A 7438-nucleotide genomic window follows, 5' to 3' on the forward strand; every position below is an offset into this window, starting at 1 on the left:
ACTCATAGTAAAGGCGGCCTGTGCAGGAAGTGTAGGTTGCATCGAGGTAAGAAAAAGTTCATGACTTTCTGCTTGAGATAACAAATCACTAAAGCTAGCACGCGGTTTAAGTGCTCGCTGAGTGGTAGAAAAAATTTCAAAAGATGGTCCCAATCCGCAAAGAAACCAGTGAAACTTGTCAAGCTCATCAACAGGATGAGTGATAGCCGCTAACTGATCACAAAAGGACTTAAATTTCTTGCCGTATTCAGTGACAGACATAGTATCTTTTTGAAGTTGTCGTAGTGAGTCGCGAAGAGAGTGTACACGATCATTAGAGTCATGGCTAAAGGCATGTTCAAGAGCAGTCCAAACTGCACGGGCGGTAGTAAGACCAACAACAACGGACATTGCTTCTTCAGTGAGGGAAGCGTGTAAGATAAGTAGAGCCCTTTGGTCTCCATCTAACCATTGAGCCGCAGTGAGTGAAGCAGCAGGTGGGGTTGAAGGTTGCGAGATAACAGTTGATTTAGTGGAATCGGATGTTGGACAGACGATGGTACCGTCTATATAACCAGTAAGTTTTTGATAGGCTAGGAGGGGTAAGATTTGATGTCGCCAAAGCAAATAGTTAGATGAAGAAAGCTTGATTGTTAACAAGTGTAGGATAGTGTTGAGTGGGAGGGTTCCATCATTTGGGGTGGTGGTAGCCATGGAATAATTGAAGGTATAGAAACAGAAGAATGGGAACGACAGGAAGAAAAGAAAAGTAGCGGCTAGGGTTTATTTTACCTTGGCTGATACCATATGATGCGTAAAATCTCCTCACCTTGTGGGAGTCTATGAATTGTTATTATATAATCACTTGTAGTACAAGATAATGACTATAAATAAATTACAAAAAACCTTCCTATATACAAGGAAACACAATATCTATCTATCTATCTTCTATCTATAAACATAGAAAAATCCTATGTGTCAATCCTTAAGTATCCCTTAATCACTTTTGATGACGTGTTAATCCCATACTTAACCACAATTAACACTAATTACTTTACCCAATATCCACGCTGGCATCTTTATTCCAACAATCACAAAAAACGTTCCTAGGGCTGCTCTCCGATCCATCTCCCTGCAAACCCAATACCTCAATTTCTGCAGGTTTCAAATTCGCCTTTTGTATCCGTTCACTCAGGTATGTAAATTATTGAATTAATTAATCAAATAATGTTTCGATCTCAAGTTCATTTTAAAACGGGTCAATTTGTAGGGTGGATCAAAGTTTGAAAAGTGAAAAGTGGTTGAGGGATAACTCATGATTGCAAGGATTTAATCGCCGCCACAACAGATTTAATCGCTACAACGTTACGCACAGAACGATACCAATTTCGTATAATATTGCCGGTGTAAATAAACTCGCCGGAACGTTTTCCGGTTGAATTAGGGTTCGAGGCGTTAAAACTCAAACCGTCGGCATCACTTTCGTCGCCTCTGTAACCACCGTCGCATCCATCTCCGCCGTCACAATCGAGAACTGGTAACGATCCTGTATTTTTTATGCTAATAATATAAAAACTTCTTGATTGCATAGTTGGTTATTTGATTCTTGATCCTGCATATGTATGATATTTACTACGTGAGTATTTTTAGATTGATGATGATTGATAACAGTTAAATTATATATATTCTTTTTGATGTAATTGAGTGAGGTTTTTAACAAGTCAGTATCACACACTGATAGTTATATTTAATTTACTTGTATTATTGTTTGCGAAATTTATAGGGTATTGTTGTGTTGCTATAAACAATGGCTTCAATTGTTGCAAGTAGTAGTTCAAGTCATGTATCACCTGTAATGACTATACAAGGAAAAGGAAGTAGGAATAAACGAACTTGTGAAACAAGGTAGGAATAAACGAACTTGTGAAACAAGGTAGTAATATAAATGTTCGAATTTAATGTAATAGAACGAATTTTTTTATCTGATTTCGATTTGGTTGGCGTACAGATCTTCGTTTCGTTAATTTTAACTTGCAGTTTGGATTTCAAGTCATTAATATGGCTTATTGGTATTGCACGCAGCTATTATCAATTTTGATTTTTGATTCTATTTATTTTTTGATACTATTGATTGGGAGTCGATTTGGTTTTGTTGCATATGTCTGCATTTGTTAAGTTGTTGCTGTTATTGTTGATGGAAATAACCAAATTTTAAAAGGTTACTCCTTAATATTAACCCGTATGAACTTTGTAACTGTTGCGATTTCTTGATTTTTATTGAGCTCTATGAACTTGTATTAACAAAATAAGGCTGCAACAGAATATGAGAAGAGCTTTTTTAATAATATTTCATCACCTGCAGATGAGAAGAAGGGGACACATATCTTGGTTGATGATAAAACGGTTGAAGTTGAAAATATAAAGGTACCCGTTGACCACTTAAATTATTCATTTAATCTTCTTTTTTATAAGTACTCATGTGCATCAGATGGTAAATCACTTCATTTACACTTTTGAAAGATGAATTAATGGATTCTACAATATCAATTGTTTAAAGAGGTCAGTAATTGTAAACAATTATATGTATATATTTTGTTATTCGTTTATGCGGTTGTATTTAGATGATTATCCAAAGTTTTAGTATGAGTACTGTATCTAAATTATGTTTTGTTTCATCCTCTCAGTTAATGTGACGATGACAACGGATTAAGAGATATCTACTTTCTGTTGATATCTTCACAACTGTAAGTTATTTACTCAAAAGGATCCATTTATTTCCAGCAGTACAATAAATTAGAGGTGACAAAATGAGTGGATTGGGTAGGAGGTCAAACGGGTTGATTTGATCCACCATACATCTTTATTCTTTACTTTTTATATATAATTAATGTGCTAAACATACAAAAACCATGTTGTGACAGTTATAGTCTAATCGTCGTTTTCAGTAAACTGAATTAGGAGGTCTTATGCATTTTGAGCACACGTTGTCCTACATTGCACAAAATCACCCATTTTACCGGTTCTAATTTGGATGAATATTTGTTATAACTCAATTTAGATAAAGTATAACCCATATCGATCCATCTATCTATAAATGGATAAAAATTGCCACCACTACTACTACAAATCATAACAAGATGAGGCAGTACCCAGTTTAACTTAGAGGGGTCAATTCGGGCTCTATTTCTTTTTGGGTAAAGAAAAAAAAATTCGGGCTCTATTTCATCTGTGATGGTAAAGGAAAAAAGATGAAACATGTCAAATTGGTCGAACTCATCAATAGTATCCCAAAGCGTATTCAGAAGACTTAAACTGTTGTAATCATATAAAAAAACCTCTAGAAATGAAACACAATGACTAATCACAGTGATCATAGATCACTTACTATAACAAAAAAAATATAAAGTAAAAAAGTTTTGTGGATAGAACCGAGTCTGAGCCTAAAATTTTTTTTTACCCATTTTGACATGGTACTAAGAGCAATAATGACAGAAGAAAATAAGTTGCAGGACGTTATGGTTGGACGAGCAGCACATGTATTCAAATATATGACATCTAAAGAAACCAGTGCCATGTTTGATAGAGCATAAATACACGAGGTTGAAAGAGATTGGTTAACTTTCTTTGCAACGTTGCAGGCTAATGATGGTCATTTGCCCAGCTGAAAACGCTGGTCCCTTAGATATTTCATGCAACCTTTGGTAAGTTTTCATGATCCACTAGGGGTGGTAAAATGGACAGGTTAAGAGAATTGGGTAACTGGTCATATGGGTTGGGTCAAAATGGGTAGTTGCATATTGTTCTATTATGTTTATTCCAAAGATCTTTACTCATAAAAAGTTAATAAATAAAAAAATAAAAGAAATTTGTTTGTTTTTTTATTTAAAGTCTATTATTTGTTAAAAAAAAATTGTTTACTATTAAATAGGAGTTTTGAAACTTATTATTTCAGTAATAATATGAATCTTTGGAAAGCATAATATGGGAGGGTTACACACTACACATTTGGAGGACTTTAGATCAATTTGACCAGTTAGAAGAAAAGTATAACTCGAAGTCAATGATTGAAAAAGTATCAAAATTGTCACTATATACTTTCCTCTAATTATTACACTAAAATCTTATACAGTATTAAACTAAAATTCAAACAAATTAAACTAACTACAAAAATATTTATGGTATTATGTCATGTTGTCATATTCCTGATGATAATTCAAATTTCATTATGTGAAAACAGGGGTAGGAGGATTTGAAGACATTTTGTATTTTTTTTTTCTTGTACATATAATTAGGAATGCGATTGAACTGAAACTTGGCCCTTAAGTGTATTGAATCAAGACCTCCATTGTTGGTACATCTTAAAGATTTATAGTTGAAGACAATTTTGGTACACCACATTTTGATACACCACATTTTCTTTGACCATTGCTTCTTTAGAAGGATTGTTGGTATGCTGACTATGTTCTTTTATAGGCAACCTTCCAAGATTGGAATAAGGTATAAAGGAAGATGGTACCAACGAAGGAATCCGATTGTTGATGCTATTGTAATTTTACAAGTTAATGTTATTTGGGGTGATGAAAGGTATTGTTTTCTTATTATAATCCTTTTTGATCTTTTTGATATTGATATTTGATATTTCGTATCATTTTAGACGTGTCAAATTAGTCGGGTCTTAATGGGATGGGTCGTATCAAGACACGTAACTCAAAGATTCGTGATCCGCATTTCAGTTTTCAGTTTCGCGTATCAGTGTTCTATTACATGTATTGATTATCAGTTTCCCGTCGAATTTTTCAGTTTCCCATTTCAGTCAAGGACTCGAGTGAAATGGTTCAGTTTCGCGAAACAACTTTATGTTTGGCGTTTCAGTTTTAATGTGTGATGACTTCGAGAGGACCTCATATATCTGCCCCCTGATGTCATATGTGGTTTCATTCTTCAAAAAGATCACCAAGGTATTAGAATAAACTTACATCGTATAATTTAATTTGAAATATTAATCTATTTTGATTCAATACTCTAATTTATATATTTTCTAACATGTGTGGCTATGAACTATCGAAAGCTACATTGTAATTGTATTCATTATTGACGTTTACGATATTAATCGTTTCAATAAATTTACTTTCATTACAAATGTTATCAATACTGTTCATTATAATTATATAATACATCTATACAGTCTCAAAATATATTCTTCGAATGCTATTTTTTAGAGCTACCGTGCAACGCACGGGCTCTTAAAATCTAGTATTCTATTTATCTCTAATACTCTCCCCTAACAAACTGCAAGTGACACCTAGTCCAAAATAGAATAAAACTATCACCTGCAAAACAAGGAAATAGTTGAGAAAACAAAAGGATCTGCTAAATGAGTAAATTATTGCTATCAGCAACTGCATAATACTGCATTGTTACCATATTTGTAACAACACCTTAATTCTTTGAGTTGCTATCAGAAACTGCATAATACTGCATGTTTGCAACTTTTATTTCAGAAGAGTTGGGTAACATAACATGCCATCCAAAATGGGTTTTTCAGTTTGACTTACAAATAAGATTAAGCATATATGATGATGATGCACAAAACTCTAATACCTCATCAATAACTTCAAATTTAAATCAGTGTTAACTTTAATAGAAAGGTATCTATTCAAGTTGGGGTCATGTTGCATCTAAAGCCAAGTTATTAAACTGACCAAAAATGAAAAATGTCAAACCAACAAAACACATTATCAAAGCCGACTGAGTGATCGATATGCCCTTCAACCAACTTTGACCAAATCCCACAAACGTACACTTTTCTTTGAATTGAAAAGACATTACCAAATTCTTGAAAGTTAATCCTCAAGAGTTCATTAATTTTAGTTCGTATCAGAGGGAAATTTCAAAACAAGAAATATGGATCGCTTCAAGGTTACAATACACATGGTTGCATAATATGCATGGCATCCAGTTGTACCAAAATTCGGAACGAATAGTTGATGTCCACTTACTTTTTAAAATAAAGATTAGCCCTAACTATCATACATAGCAAAGTCAACAATGGAACACACAAGGGATGTTTTATAAGCCATGGCATAAAAATTATGCTAAAATCAACCAACACCAAAATGCACAACCGACGTTTTTACAACCTACGACACAAACTCATTAAAACCGTGAATTTTAAACATATTTTGATTTTTGACAATTCCACAAGGTAAATTATTTCAAACCAAGGGATAAAACCATATCAAAACATCAAGTTAGAACATATTAAAAAAAACATCATCAGAATCAACAAAGCCATAATAAAAACATCAATTTATTTGATCTAAATTTGGCAAACCCTGTTGGAAAATTGTGTTGAAAAGTGTGTTTTCACCAATATTTGGACACAATTTAATATGATAGAGTGATATATATTAATGACTAATTAGTGAATTTTGTAGCCTCTAACGAGGGCTTTACAATGAACTAAAGTTTGTCCAAAACGGATTAATGGTGAATGAGATATCGAGTCTCTAACTTGCTAGTTTGGTTGTTAACTTGAAAGAATAAGTAAAGAAATAGAGTTGTCCCACATCGGAAGTAGGAACAAACTGATGGCCTAAGTTTCAACTATAAATAAAGCCTTTAGGCTTTGTTGAAAAATACACCAAAATCTAGATAGCACAGACACAATTAGTTTTTCTCTCTCGGCCGCAACAAGGTCTTCCCGTTTCGGTTACCTTTTAGGCAAGCGTTCAAGTCCGGCAGTACACTGCTTCGAGACTTAAACAGATTCTTGTCCTCCGTACGAAACTTAGTTCTTATAATCAGTAACAGATTAGATGGTACATATTTTGTGTAATAAGAAAACCCATGTTGTTAATCTTTTTGTGATACAAACCGCTGTTGTTTTGAGCCGCTTTTATGAACAACTATTAACTTTATAAAATTCGGGTTTTATGATATTAATATATCTAAATCTAATTGCTTTGCATTAATTGCTTGTAAGCTGCAGTTCCCGAATTTAATGTAGAAAAAATAGATTGTCTATAGATCTTGATGATTATATATAGATCAGGGTATTAAAGTGCTTGTAAAACATGCTGATTGATTTTATGAACTAATATATTCGATATAATTCGTTGCTACTTTTAAATTTGCTATTTTCAGGGTAGAAAGTTACTGTTTTATTGAATTATATTGCTTATAAATTGTTTGGTTAGAGATATAGTATATGATGAAAATCTAATTTATAAGCAACTCGGTTTTACATATGCGACTAATTAGAATAGATAATTAAACATATATTAATTAATATTAAATAATGTAATGACCATTGTGGCTATAAACTTGTATTCTCCATTATGAGTATATAGATCATAATTTGGTGCGATTGTTTAAGCGATCTCTGTTTCCAAATTGTATTTGTAAACTGAAAGAGAATATTTATTAAAATATTAATATTATTTGTGATAAGTTTGGA

General features: G+C 32.9%; 1 long non-coding RNA gene across 6 annotated transcripts; it reads left to right on the forward strand.

Moving 5' to 3' along the window:
• The first annotated feature begins 1259 nt into the window (after positions 1-1259).
• LOC139843161 (uncharacterized) lies at positions 1260-5067 on the forward strand. 6 transcript variants are annotated; one of them, XR_011757466.1, is made up of 8 exons: positions 1260-1516; positions 2342-2403; positions 2468-2538; positions 2664-2723; positions 3458-3680; positions 4217-4366; positions 4453-4563; positions 4780-5067. It is a non-coding gene; the product is annotated as an uncharacterized lncRNA (long non-coding RNA). The 6 variants fall into 6 exon arrangements; XR_011757464.1 differs by having other exon boundaries at positions 3489-3680; XR_011757467.1 differs by having other exon boundaries at positions 3489-3680; positions 4272-4366.
• The last annotated feature ends 2371 nt before the right edge of the window (positions 5068-7438 follow it).

Source organism: Rutidosis leptorrhynchoides, chromosome 4 (genome assembly GCF_046630445.1).
Source record: "Rutidosis leptorrhynchoides isolate AG116_Rl617_1_P2 chromosome 4, CSIRO_AGI_Rlap_v1, whole genome shotgun sequence".
Lineage (NCBI taxonomy): Eukaryota > Viridiplantae > Streptophyta > Magnoliopsida > Asterales > Asteraceae > Rutidosis > Rutidosis leptorrhynchoides.